Source organism: Sturnus vulgaris, chromosome 4, assembly GCF_052056855.1.
Source record: "Sturnus vulgaris isolate bStuVul1 chromosome 4, bStuVul1.hap1, whole genome shotgun sequence".
NCBI classification, from domain to species: domain Eukaryota; kingdom Metazoa; phylum Chordata; class Aves; order Passeriformes; family Sturnidae; genus Sturnus; species Sturnus vulgaris.
In genome coordinates, this window is record NC_142246.1 from 74678758 (window position 1) to 74692886 (window position 14129).

The 14129-nt window shown below is 48.9% G+C and overlaps 1 long non-coding RNA gene across 1 annotated transcript in view; it reads right to left on the reverse strand.

The window, feature by feature from the left end:
- Positions 1 to 14129, reverse strand: part of LOC148224118 (uncharacterized) — a 207760-nt gene that overhangs the window by 169088 nt on the left and 24543 nt on the right. Inside the window, exons 2-3 of the long non-coding RNA XR_015803508.1 lie at positions 8083 to 8330; positions 7312 to 7425 (exon numbers count right to left, since the gene is read on the reverse strand). This is a non-coding gene — a long non-coding RNA (uncharacterized LOC148224118). The remainder of the gene's footprint in view (positions 1 to 7311; positions 7426 to 8082; positions 8331 to 14129) is intronic.

Consider the following 14129-nt stretch of genomic DNA (forward strand, 5'->3'; position numbering starts at 1 on the left):
ACCTGGCCACACCTACTCCTCTGGGGCTTATGGGGCTACAGATCACTTAGTCTAGGGAAAAGGCAGCTCTTACTAGCAAAGTGAACAGTGAAAGACCACTGCAAAGCTGGGGACAAAGCCATAACTACAACATAAGAACAAAAGTCTTGAATCAAGCTTTTCAGAGACATTTAGGGAATCAGAACATGACACCATTTCATTCACGACTAGCTCTGATATATTTATGAGCTTTTGCATACTTCCAGAGTCATCCACTAACTCCACTATCCTGCTCTGCTGAGCAGAGATCGCCTTGATTTACCACTGCCATGGGCCCAGGATCCTTGAAAGTCAGGGGAAAAGTCATCTGCCCCTCATCTCTACAGCCCAAAGACCATAGAGCTTCCTCTCCCTGCTTTTAACAACCAGTGAGCCAGGAAAATTTAGCTAAGTCAATAAGAAGTCATCGATGTACTTTTAAGAATTCTAAGCTCCCTTTGTTTTACACCATTTTTGCAGTAGCTTCTTTCAGAAGAACATCTGCTGTACTCACACCAAAGAACCATGCAAGCCAGCAGCACCTTGGCAAGGGACACAGAATAAAGCAGGCCCACGGGGAACTCATTCAGGACACACGCCCAGTCCTTAACAACCTGTGGCTCTGTGATTGCCTGAGCTCAGGATAGCTTTTCTGTGTTTAACAATTCTAAGTAAGTTTCTATTCCGGTCACTCACCAGGACTTCACCCCTGCCTGACAAGCCATCACTCTGCCAAGTCCGACCTGTCTGCAAGCCTGCACTCTACTCCCTGCAGCCCTCCCCGCTGCCTCGCTGCTCAGCCACACCTTCATCTCCAGCACACAAAGTCATCTGTTCAGATCAACGTAGACAGCTCGCTCAAGGATCCTCTGCCACCAAAACAAAGGTCCCTGTCCCCTCCATATGTGGGAGACAGACAGCAGATGTATGACAGAGAATCCTTCCATCTTAGGCACAGTTCTGTCACACATTTGGAACCTGCCGTGGCGTAGGAAGATTCTGACACAACATAAGCAAGGCAACTACCCAGCACTGTTCTCAACTGTGCCTTCTCAGAGTCATCTCAGCTCCTCGCCCAGGCTTTCCCGACAAAACTCCTCATTGCTATCTCACAGCTTCCTCCTCACAGAACACTGCTGCATTCATTTCCCATAGGAACTATCCAGATTTCAACCTCTATTTCTTTGCAAGAAGATGAAAAGCAAACAGCAAAAGAAAGAGGGAGGAGGGAATGGTCAAATCCTCACTGAAAGGTCAGGCACAAATTCACCAGCAGACTGGTAACAGAGAAACTAACAGTTAAGATGTCCCTTGGGTGACATCGTGTACATTCCCCTATATCCTGTCTCCTTTCCCCATCCGCCCCTTTGTCTCCGCGCTGACCCCCAACAGGCCAGACCTACTGAGACATATCTGACAAGGCCTGCCCAATGAGGAATAAGGCATGGCAATTTGGTAAAGATCCAACGGACGCCCCACTGACCCTCCCCCTTTCTCCTTCCTGCCATCCCCAGTTGGAAAGGGATTCCATCTTTACCGTGCTCAGTAACTGATCTGCACTGGTTGCACTCTTTCTCTGCCCAGCTTAATTACCAATTCTAGGCACTTGGTAGCTGGTCCATTTCCTTTCCCAAGGAAAGACTCCAAGGAGGACCCTGCCACATGACCAGCGACACTGCTCAGAGGGCAGGGAGCCTTCCTGCCCAAGCACCAGGATCAACACTTCCCAACCAGTAGCAACTGCACACTCCAACTCTTTCAAGCACAGCTTAATCTTTTGCAACACAATTCTCAAAAAGCTGCAGAACGCAACTGAACACCTTGAAATCTCTGCTCAGACTCTCCGCTTGGGATGGAGATTGGCTTTCAGCACCAGCAGCTGGAACACATGTGAGCCTCCTGTTCTTCCACTTCTCTACCATCCAGCATTTCCAGTGCATACCCACCTACAAGCCAGGGCCTTCCAAGGCAAGCGGAGCAACTCAACTGCGCATTTTGTATGGCATTCAGATCAATGCCTTTGGCCCACAACAGAGGAACACTGCTCAGGTGTGATTTACTCAAGTCACTGACCACAGAGGAAGAATTCTCATATCCTCAAAGAACAAGCGCTCTTTCAGCTCCTCCATCACACTTCTTCTCTAGGACACCAACTGTAAAGGCCATAAGTTCTACCGGTATAATTTAGAAGTCCCTTGGAATAATTTCAACAAGTCCCTTAGAATAATTTCCCTTGTTCACTCCTTCTCAGGTGGCAACTTTTAGGACCACCAATTCATGTAGTACACAAAAAAATGTAATAAAATACAGTCTGTAAAATATACAAAATTGACATAGCTACATTGCTTCAAAAGTGTAAGAGCCTCGAGCACTACAGATAGGTTAGCTAGAGTCCTTAGCTCTGTCCCCCTACCCCTTACACTTTTTTCCCTGGCACTGACCTGCTTCCTCCACTAAGACTGCAGTTTCTGCAGCCCAGATTGCCTTGCTCTCTCATTTTCTCCAACATATCATACATGGGGCCTGGGCTCCAACCACTGAACATACAAGCAGAAAACCATCAGTTCACCCCTACGCAGACTCCCATTTTCACCTCGAGATGTTCCCAACAACCTCTCCAGCCACAGCACATTCCAGCAGTTTACTGCCTCAGCAAGAAACTCCGTAGTCACGGAGCAACAGCCTTACAGAATACAACCCTGTACGTCTTCAGCCATCATGTTTGCTCAGGCATCATTTTAAGCCTGTTCACTTCATTCTGCCTCAGGCCCAGATCACGTCAAGCAGACTAAACCCAACCAGAAGCACGAGCCCTCTAAAGCCTCAATTAGCCAAGCAGAGGCTTATGTACAACTGAGGAAGCCTCTCTAATGAGAGCTTTCCTTTCAGCTCTTTGATTAAGCAAAGTGGCCAGAACAGCAAAAGTGACAGAAATGCTCACTAGGGGCCTTACATTTAGCCTGTGTAGGCAGCCAAGCCAACAAAGCTGATGGAATATGTAAGCACAGGCTCCATGACTGAGTGAGAGCCCTGGGAACAGACAGGCAGAGCTCTGCACCACAGCGCTGCCCATTTCTTACAGCAGTTACCCCAAAAACGCCACATGCACAGTCCATTGAGCTTTGAGCTCTCTGTAACATGGATGGCTTATCTGGAAAATGGGAGCAGGACAGAACTGCAGAGGTTTCCTCTGCTGGCAGGAGCAAAGATGGGAAAGGGAAAGAAGTAGACAGAGTAAGGAAAATATATGAAAGGAGGCAAAAATGACAAATGAAATGCAACTTAGGTTAATTAGTCTTTACCATAGGACTTTCAGGAGTCAGTATCAAGGGCAGCAGGAGCAGATTCATGGGCGGGTTCTGAGACCAGCAAGCGGGAGGCTCCTCCACACCAAACACAAATCACAACAGCTTTTTTGGAAGAGAGAAGTGGCGGATGGCCGGAACTCTCTATAGCTCCTGGAATTCCCTTTAAACAGCCTAGTGCCACAGCAAATGCAGCAGTGACAGCGCTTTTGAGTTGAGGCAATCAGTGGGATACACTGGATACCCAGCTGCCTCTCCTTAAAACAACCACCAGCACTTGATTTAAACAGCCTCCACCTGTATTTCACATTTCTTCACAGCTGTCAATGAGTTCTCCCATATTTGAGCAGTACAGAGCAGCCCAAAATAAGCACTGCCACTTGGAGCAAGTGGCTCCTACTGAATCCCAACTTCAGTACCTCGTCCAGCAGAGGCAGGAACAATTTAGTTACTCAAGAAAAACACCATTCACAGCTTCCTTTTACCCCATTCTTCTGGAAGCCAGAGTCCACTGAAATCCATGTAAAACATTAGGTTTATCCATAATGACCTGCAGAAGCACTGCTATGCTTGCCTCTGGAAGTTGTGGCTGTCTGCAGCAGCCAGAACCAGATGTAGTCAGGCAAGTTGTAAAGAGCTAAACGCTCACTGCCAACAGCCACTCCTGTCTCCTTTCAACCATCAATAGCCAGAGGGTTAGCATGTACATCCTGCACCTTTTACAAACAGTCTTAAATCGAACATTTTTTGCTGCCTTTGTCCTGTCAGACAGGATAACTTTTTAAGTCATCGACTGCTGTATGTTACACATAATTGAAAAAATTATTTCAGATAGCTATTACAATGCTCCAGTGACATTTCTTTCACTTGACCAGCAGTATCTGTAACAGCACCCATCCTCCTCAGGATTTCGTGCTGTATATTACCGTCCTACCCAAACAAATTTCCACAATGATAGGCAATTGGTCCTGCCTTTATTTTCCCCATCAAACATTAGTCAACTAAGCAAAACTTTCCTCCTTGCTAGGATCTTAAGTCTTGCCTACAGGTAGTTCATGTACATTAAAAGATCTATCAGGTCTGTCTTCCCAGGGAGAACAGCCACCTCATGCTTTCCTGAAATTACCATACAGATTGTCTACAGAGGAACTAATATGATTTCCCTTATTTAGAAGTCAACAGCTGTGTAATATCAAATGTTCTTTTTAGCTCAGTTTGTGCCAAGTTTCAGCTGTCAAAAGCAGAAAGGCTAGCCACAGAAACAAAAGCGCAGAGTTCAACCCTGGACCACTGGGCTTGTCATGGACAGACCAGAGCAAGTTAAGAAATTAACAATTAAGAATATTCTAACGTTTGGCTAGGCACTCCAATGGAAACCATGGCAACACAGGAGGGCTGCAAACCACAAGACTTGGCCTGACTGGTAACACTGGGCTAGCCCATCTTGGGAGAACCCAGGCAAGGCCAGCTGGCCAGAAAATGAACACTGCAAAACCATCAAGGAGCCCCTACAGCTTGTCCTAGGGGTGGCTAGAATCCAGTGAACTGGCACCTCCTCACATGTCTAAAACAAAGCTGGAGGACAGACTTAAGAGTCAAACATCAGCCCCTAAGCCTCTGTCAAGCTAAGAAGGTAAAACAGAGGGCCCTGAATCATCAGGCATTAAATCAAACTGCGCTTTCCCCAGCCTCAGAATTAGTGACTGGAGGCACAAAGTTAATAGCCAAATGATACCAGAGGTATTTAACAAACTCCACTCCCTTGGGAAAGGACTCCTCAGCATACAGCTAACAGATAAGCATTAATTAAAAAACAAACAAACAAACAAACAAAAAACACACAACAAAAAAACAACCAACGAACTTGATAGGTTTGAACAGCCAAGAAAAGCATCTAGAACTTGAAAACAAAGAAGTGTTTAGGGAACACTTACTCTCCCATTTGTCTCATATGCTAACTAGCTAACATCACATCTCCCACACAGGAAAGCCTTACATTGCCTTTCATTCCTCATGTCTTTGGGCTCACATAGCAGGAAAGAGTCAGAAAACATCCCTTTGTACCACCATGATCTACCTGGCCCGAGGCACTTCAGAACACAGTTAAGCACCTGCTCAGATTAAGACCAGTCCCAGAATCCTTTCTTTCACCACTACGCACACTCCGCAACCCTGCGGGCACAATTGCTAGCAAGCTACAAGGTAAAGGCTCCTCTTGTCTCCCTAGTTTCTTAATGCCCAATAAAAATTATTTACAGCCTCTCCGGGTTATCTGGTTTAATCCTTTCCAACTCAAGTATGACACTTGCTGGGACACTATTAGGTTTCTTACAGTGCTCTGACTAGCAATCACATCTGTACCTGACTGTCAGGGGACACTCTTGGCTGAGCCGGCCACCCTGGTCTATGATGAGAGCTGTGAAATTTCTCAATTGAAACATTTCAAAGTTAATGAACCCTTCTAACACAAAGTTCCCACAGCCCGAGAGCACACGGCGGATGGACAGGAAAAGCTCACTTGAGGCAGGTCTCTCTTTTCAGAATGCACCCACGCAAAAGGCCAGACTGTCAGGCACAGCACGTGACAGTCAGGACCAAAAGGCACCACCCACAGGACAGTTGGGTGGCTCTGCCACGTGGTACTCCAGGCCACAGCCTGCTCCAAATAGGGCTGTCTGTAATCACAGGCCTTCACTAGATGAACACCTGGCTGCTATAAATGGCAAACCACTCTTAACTCTCTAAAAACAGCCACCATCCAAATGTGAAACAAATATAAAAAATCCTCAAGAGTCACCTAGATAGAAATATCATTGTAGGGAAAAAAAGACAATCTTTTCAAAGCAATAACTTACTTACGTGCATATTCATTTGAACTGTGGTTCATCCTTCAGGAACACTTACCTGTCCTGAAACTTCAAGCAGCAGGACCTAGAACCCCATGCACTCCCCACAGTTCCACATGACCATTGGTAAGCCCCAAAATCCATCAGTACCCAGAACACAGAGACAGACACAGAGAACTGCTGCCATTTTTACAGGCATTGAACAGCTTCTTCCTGGCAAGACCAAGGAAATCCAGTGCCTCTGCTACAGAAGCACAACCTTCTTCCAGCTTCCACCCCATCAGCTCATATTCCTCCCTCCAGGGCTGCGTACTGGCCCAAATGACACCATCCGGCCCGGGGATACCATGCATTGAACTGGGAGCACTGCAATGGGGGCCAGCCCATACCCAAATGCAGGGCAGACTTTGCCATGTCATTGCCATAGCAGAGAATGGGATTGGCTTTTGTCTTTCAGATTTTGGGTCTCACTACCTTCTCTTGTTTGCTAATTGCTAAGCCTGCAATTGGGGTTGAGCATGGGGAAGGCAACAGAATCTGGTGAACAGCTGGGGCCTATCACTTTTCATTGCAGGTCTTGGAGAGATGTGGTTGACAGAGTGATGCACAGAGGCTGTCCCAGTTAATGACTTCACCATTCTCCATCATTATCCCCATCATTAGGAAATTAGGAGGACAGAAGGTATTTACTGTAAACCTGCCACCTCCCAAGGAGAGATAAATAGAAACTGATAAATGGGATCTTCTGGTGCTGTTCGTCTATTAACCTTCTGCTTCCCAGTTTAGGCATATGCATGCTATCCTGCCATTAATATCCAGTAATTGGCATAGCAGTGGGCAACACGCTCCTACCTTGAGCGTCAAACAGCTCCTGTGCTGCGTGCAAGGGCACAGCAGGCACACCACAGCTCTGCGGCTGGGTTGGGGAGGGGCTCCTGTGTACTGCTCACACCTCAGCCCCGAGGCCGAGTGAGCAGCCAGACCTGCTGGGTCTGAGCACCAGGCATGGATACCATGGCAGGAGACTTGGGAGGAGGAGAGGGCCCTGTGTGTGCGGGACCTGCCCTGCATGGAACCAATGAACCAGCACTTAGGGACACTGGCACCTCCAGCTGAGCCTGCTGTGTGTTCTGTCTGCTTACCTGTAAACACAGCTCACTGACACCTCCAGGGATGAGAGTCCCACTCACTGCAATCTCTCAGCATCCAGGAGAGAAGCATTTTCCTCACCATCTCAAAGACATGTATTCTGAAGACTGCTTAAAAAAAAAAAAGCAAGCTTCTGAGGGCTTGGAATTTTTGAACTTGCCTTGCTGGTCAAAACCCAACCAAACTTTCAGGAACCTGGACCAAAACTTCTGCAGCTCCCTCCCTATACAAAGGGGTCTTTGCATGTGCTGACTTGCTTCACTCCCACAGACTGAACCTCTGCAAAACAACAAGTCCTCAGAGGGACAAACTGAGCCACTTCTTTTCTCAGTAACCCAACCCTGTAAGGCTGAAGCAAATCAGAGACCAGGACTTCACCCATATGGAAAGCAGGCCCACTTGTAGGTCAGTCAAACAACTACAACTCTCTTAATACTTTCTTTCACCAAGATTACACTTCCACTTTGGAAAAACCCCGACCCACTGCTACTTTCCTCTACTACCTGACAGTATTAACTGTTTTACTTACCCTACCTCTAGCATTTTACTTTCAGCCCCTATTATAGTTCCCAATTCATATGGTGTGCAGGTGACTACAACTCAAAGACACCAGCCAAGATGACAGCTGCATGTCTGACGAGGAATAAGCAGAACAAGTTAACACAAGTCTTAAGATTCCCAAGTTATTATGGCAATATTTATCAACACGTAACCTTTTCCACAAGTTGAGGGCAAACAGACAGCCTGTTCTTGCATGTACTAACCTGGCAAGCAGCTCATCTGCTCTGTGTTGGATGGATGGCTCCAATACCCTGGAAGGCAAGTGCTGCAGGCAGCAATCACGTTTGCTGCTTCCACACGCACTTTCTTGTGCACATCAACCCAGCGCAGGAGAGCAAAGCCAACGTGACTGTGATGGCGAGTTCTAATGGGAACACTAGTATTAATTCCCATCTGTCTAAGCAACTGGCAGTGTCCATCAATTACAGCAAGAGCCAACTAACAGTTGCAGCTGCAAAATAATAAAAGCAGAATTAACATTTCAAGTTCCCGTCATTCACCTGAATTTTTTACAGTTGTAATTAGCAAGCTGCAGAAGCTGTCAACAATCAACATCAGCCAATCTGTCTGCACCAAGAACCCAACTGCCTGCCAAAAATTATCTTCGACAGGTTTTTTTCTCCCCTTGCTTCCCTCCATTAAAATTTTCCCTTCAAACCCCCCTAACACTCTCATCTCTTTTACCACCCAGTCACTGGAATTAAACATGTCAAAATAGCTAGAGACAGAATGACTGACACTTAACTGATAAAGTCATGATTATTTCCTTGCTCCAAACCTCAGTATCAAAACATGCTGCTGTCTGTCTCCCCAGGCCTCTGCTTCCCTGCCAGTAAAGAAGCAGTGCTGCAGCCCCTTCCCAATAACGTGACTCTTATTAGAGGCCAAACATTCCTTATGAGGAGAAACCGAGATAGCAAGAGACCCTTTACAGCTGAAGGCCTGCTCTTTGATCAGCAGGTGCAACTGTTTCCCAGTCTTTAGAAGAGCTTGTTACTCAGGATCACCCAAAAGCCCAGCACCCCCAGGGCTTCCGTTTCTTTTTTTTCTCGGGTGCCACACCACCCAAACAGGAAGCAAACCAAATACTAACAAGTCAAAACGAAACTAACAAACCCCAAACGTTTGTTCCTTTCAGTGTTAGCCAGAAAACAATTCTTTTTAAAGACCTGAGAGCAGGCAAAGCATCATCCTTGGAGATTAGAAGCACCCAGAAACAGATGCTGTACTTTCAAGGTAAGGTTAGGTTCTGTTGCTTGTTAGGGTTTTTATGCAGGTTTTTGAGTTTTGGGTTTGTTGGTTTTTTTGAGCAAACCCTCACATTTTTAAAGCTATTGATCCTTCTTGAAGCCAAGTTGTGGTACAGGTAAGATACACGCGTTTTCAGTTCAGAGCTGGTTAAAATACATTACACACACTGCAGCAAGCAGGGACACCTGTAAATGGCCCGGGATCGATGGCCCTCACAGGTGCATCCCTTCACGTAATTGCTGTTAGCGGAACTCGGTGCAGCTGGGGGAGCTCTCAGCCCCTACAGCATTGCTGTGCTCGTCCCCAGCATCGCCACCACAGGCGCCCAACTCTGCTACACGACCTCCGCTTAATGCATTAATCCATCTGCCAGCTCAGTAACCACAATTAAAGGATAAGGCTCCTTTAAATAAAAAATTTTTAAAATTAAGAAAACCCAAGAGCCTCAACAATTTGTATACCCACCAACAAAAAACACATCAACTACTCCTTTTCTTCACAAAGCACCGCACAATAGGTTTCATAGACTGCTCGTGTAGATAGCTACAAACCTGGTAGACTTAATGTAGAATTAATATGTTACTACACATACTCGCTCCAAATTACTACCTTTGAGTTACTGTTGTTTTAAGAAACAGTAACACTAAAATACAACACAGTGCATAAACCCTCCTCTGGCAGTCTTACACACATAGCAGGGATAAACTGAACAAATAATAAAAGAAAAATACAGTTAGTAACACGAAAATACCTGAAGAGAGAGCACATTAGAAGAAAAGTTCCTTGGCACAAACATGACCGAAAGTACAACTGGCAAATACAAAGAACATACTACTCCAGAAACAGAGACTTAAACCTCTTGGCACAATACTGGGCAAAATCCACCTGCTTTGCAAAATGACTCCCAAGGACAAATCCCTTTAATCCCAGCTACACACTGATGCAGGCTTCCAGCCTGTGACGAAGCCTGCAACCTTGGCAGTACCCGTTGGAGCCAAACATACTTGCTTCCCAATACAACCAAAACCTGTTTTCCTCAAACCCAGCCTATGAGACTGGGAGCAGCAGGAGAGGTAGAGGACGATCACTTGGGCTTAAGGAAATGGGAGCCGCACCCCAGGCCAGGCACCGAGAAAGAGTCACCGCCCGAACAAGTAAAGCCTTCTTACCGACAAAATGCATCGGAGTCCCGTGGATGACGGCATGTGCGGGAGGAGCGGTTCCCACCGCGCCGTGAGGGACAGGACAGGACCAGACTTTCCCGCCGCTCTCCTGAGGGCGAGACATTCCCGCCGCACGCGCCCCTGAGGAGAGCGGGACTCGCCTGAGGGCGAGGCTTTCCCGCCCCTCTCCTGAGGGGAACTGCACGCGCCTGAGGGCGAGACATTCCCGCCCCTCTCCTGAGGGGAACTGCGCGCGCATGAGGGCGAGACTTACCAGCCGCTCTCCTAAGAGGAACCGCAAGCGCCTGAAGGCGAGGCTTTCCCGCCGCGTGCGCCCCTGAGAAGAGCGGGGCTCGCCTGAAGGCGAGGCTTTCCCGCCGCTCTCCTGAGGGGAACCGCAAGCGCCTGAGGGCGAGACGTTCCCGCCGCTCTCCTGAGGGGAACTGCACGCGCCTGAGGGCGAGACGTTCCCGCCTCTCTCCGGAGGGGAACTGCACGCGCCTGAGGGCGAGACGTTCCCGCCCCTCTCCTGAGGGGAACTGCACGCGCCTGAGGGCGAGACTTACCAGCCGCACGCGCCCCTGAGGAGAGCGGCGCTCGCCTGAGGGCGAGACTTAGCAGCCGCTCTCCTGAGGGGAACTGCGCGCAAATGAGGGCGAGACTTACCAGCCGCTCTCCTGAGGGGAGCCGCAAGCGCCTGAAGGCGAGGCTTTCCCGCCGCTCTCCTGAGGGGAGCCGCAAGCGCCTGAGGGGGAGACTTGCCGGCCGCACGCGCCCCTGAGGACAGCGGGGCTCGCCTGAGGGCGAGACTTGCCAGCCGCTCTCCTGAGGGGAGCCGCAAGCGCCTGAAGACGAGGCTTTCCCGCCGCTCTCCTGAGGGGAGCTGCCCGCGTCTGAGGGCGAGACGTTCCCGCCGCTCTCCTCTGGGGCGCGTGCGGCGGGAACGTCTCGCCCTTAGGCGCTTGCGGCTCCCCTCAGGAGAGCGGCGCTCGCCTGAGGGCGAGACGTTCCCGCCGCTCTCCTGAGGGGAACTGCACGCGCCTGAGGGCGAGGCTTTCCCGCCGCACGCGCCCCTGAGGAGAGCGGCGCTCGCCTGAGGGCGAGACTTAGCAGCCGCTCTCCTGAGGGGAACTGCACGCGCCTGAGGGCGAGGCTTTCCCGCCGCACGCGCCCCTGAGGAGAGCGGCGCTCGCCTGAGGGCGAGACGTTCCCGCCGCTCTCCTGAGGGGAGCCGCAAGCGCCTGAGGGGGAGACTTGCCGGCCGCACGCGCCCCTGAGGAGAGCGGGGCTCGCCTGAGGGCGAGACTTGCCAGCCGCTCTCCTGAGGGGAGCCGCAAGCGCCTGAGGGGGAGACTTGCCGGCCGCACGCGCCCCTGAGGAGAGCGGGGCTAGCCTGAGGGCGAGACTTGCCAGCCGCTCTCCTGAGGGGAGCCGCAAGCGCCTGAAGACGAGGCTTTCCCGCCGCGTGCGCCCCTGAGGAGAGTGGCGCTCGCCTGAGGGCGAGACTTACCAGCCGCTCTCCTGAGAGGAGCCGCGCGCGTCTGAAGGCGAGACCTTGTCGCCGCTTGCCTGAGGGGAGCCGCTTACCTGAGGGGAAGCGCACGCATCTGAAGGGGAGACCATCCCGCCGCTCTCCTGAGGGGAGAAGTGCTGTCTGAGGGCAGGACTTTGCCGCCGTGCGAGCCTCGGCTCGAGGTCGGGGCGTGCGGTCACGTGAGGGGCACGTGAGCACCCCCCCCCCCCCCCCCCCAGTCACGAGGCAGGGACGGCGCCCCCTACTGGTCACTGCCGGCGCAAGGGGCGCCCGCGTGGGGGCCCGGGATGTCGGGGTGAAATCCCCAGCGTTCTCCTCATTCCAGTGTTTGAGGCTACAAACGAAGTAGCGCACGACAGATTAATTCAGATCAACAAACCAAGTGAAGGCAGTACAAAAACTGACACAAGGGAAACCTAAGAATGCCGTGAAACTCTATGGCCTGGATTCACAAAAGGAATTAAATAGCAAGAGATCGCACATCAAGTAGAAGGCAGCCAGCAATAAACTACTACATGCTTATCCAATATTCTTCTGGTTTCAGATGATGACTTTTAAAATTGAGGAAATTCTCAATACTTGCCAATCATAAAATTTCAATAATAAAGAAGAACAGAACTAGGGGAGAGGGCCATTTTTGTTTTTATAAACAGTATTTCAAGTGATTGAAATGTACCTCCTTGTCCTTCGTACAATCAAAAGGCACGGAGGAGTTCACTTCCTTTGGGCACCTGACAATCAAATTCCAGCTAACTTCCGTTGTTATCAGAGAAAAGGGGAGGAAGAGGAGTAGAGCCTGGTGCCCATACCAAAACTCCTGTTCCAACAGCTGACAGGAGGATTCGGTCCTAAACATTTCTGGGAAACCATAAGAACTCTTAGACTTTTTTCTATCCCAAGCAAAGTATTAGAGGGGTTTTTTTTTCCTTTTCTTTCCATGTAATTAAATTCTCTCCAGCCAAAGAGGACACAAGAGCAATCTATGTAAGAACAATCTTCAGAAAAAGGACCTGACTCATCCTCTCTCCTGCACAGCAGCTAGGGTTTAATCGGGTTACTAGAAAGTATGCATACAAACTAGAGAGATGGTATTTCTGATCAAGCATGTAAAATTCCTGTAAATAAGGCAACAGTAAATATTTCACATGAAGTATAAATGGATGCCAAGCCATTTCACACACCAAAAATTAAAAAAAAAAAAAAAAAGGAAACTAAGCAAACGTTGTATCCTGGTCTATTGCCTCAGATTCTGTTTCAAGGGATGTTCCTCTTACAGTTCCTGACCTCTTAGCAAAGGGCTTGGCACTGCTTTCACTGCTGAATATTATTTCTCTTGGGAACAACAGATTATGACACTGACATGATGGGAAAAATATGTATGACTCAGGAGGGTGACTACAAGATGGTTTGGAGTCTTTTTGCCCCTTTTAATCTCTCAAGTCCAGGGAAGGGAAACTACAGACCAAGTATTCTTAAACCCTATGAAGTCTGAAACAATTGTTTTGTTCTATTTTACTCTTACCAACAGCAAACACACCCTAAGGTGTTCAAGACCCACCCACCACCAAGTACTCATGGCTGATTTAAAAAATCAAGTTGCATTTAGAATTTTATCATAGCTGTGGAGTGCTGAGCATCATGTGAACACTGCAGACTCCCTCCTCCACAGAAACTTGCCAAAACAGAAATGCTGGAGCAGGGAGAATTTGCCCAGGCTGGTCTTCTCACCACTTTGCTTTTCCAAGAGAACAATACACAACTCCTACCTTCCCTCTGCTCATTTGCTCTCTGTCCTACAAGGCCCTGCCCAGATGTTAGAAGAGGCACTCCAACTTCCACAGCCACCTCCATGCAGGACAAACCAGGACCAAGCATACTTATTGAAAAATCACATTTTCACTCTTTTGACTACCTCAAAGAAGGAACCAGAGGAAAGGTCCAAGTTTAGCTATTACAAATCACCTTGGAAGGTTTTCTAATCTAAAGGGACTAGAAGGAAAGCAAATCTACGTTTAGTGACACTGACTCACCAGTGGGCAAGGTCCACGTGTCATCAAGGCACGGCTACACAACAACAATTACATGACTTTCTTGACAACATTTGTGATGGCACCTCAAGGCTAAAGCAGTTTGAACACCTCTCTCAAAAACACGAGGGAATGGAGCCATAGGAAATGGAGTTTGAAAAACCATATTTATCAGCAAGCAACGGTGTCCTGGAGACTGGGTTGTCGAGCTGAGGGATAAAGCCTTTTCACTGTTTCCACGGGTCCCTCTGTGCAGTGTGCACAGAGCTCAGCTC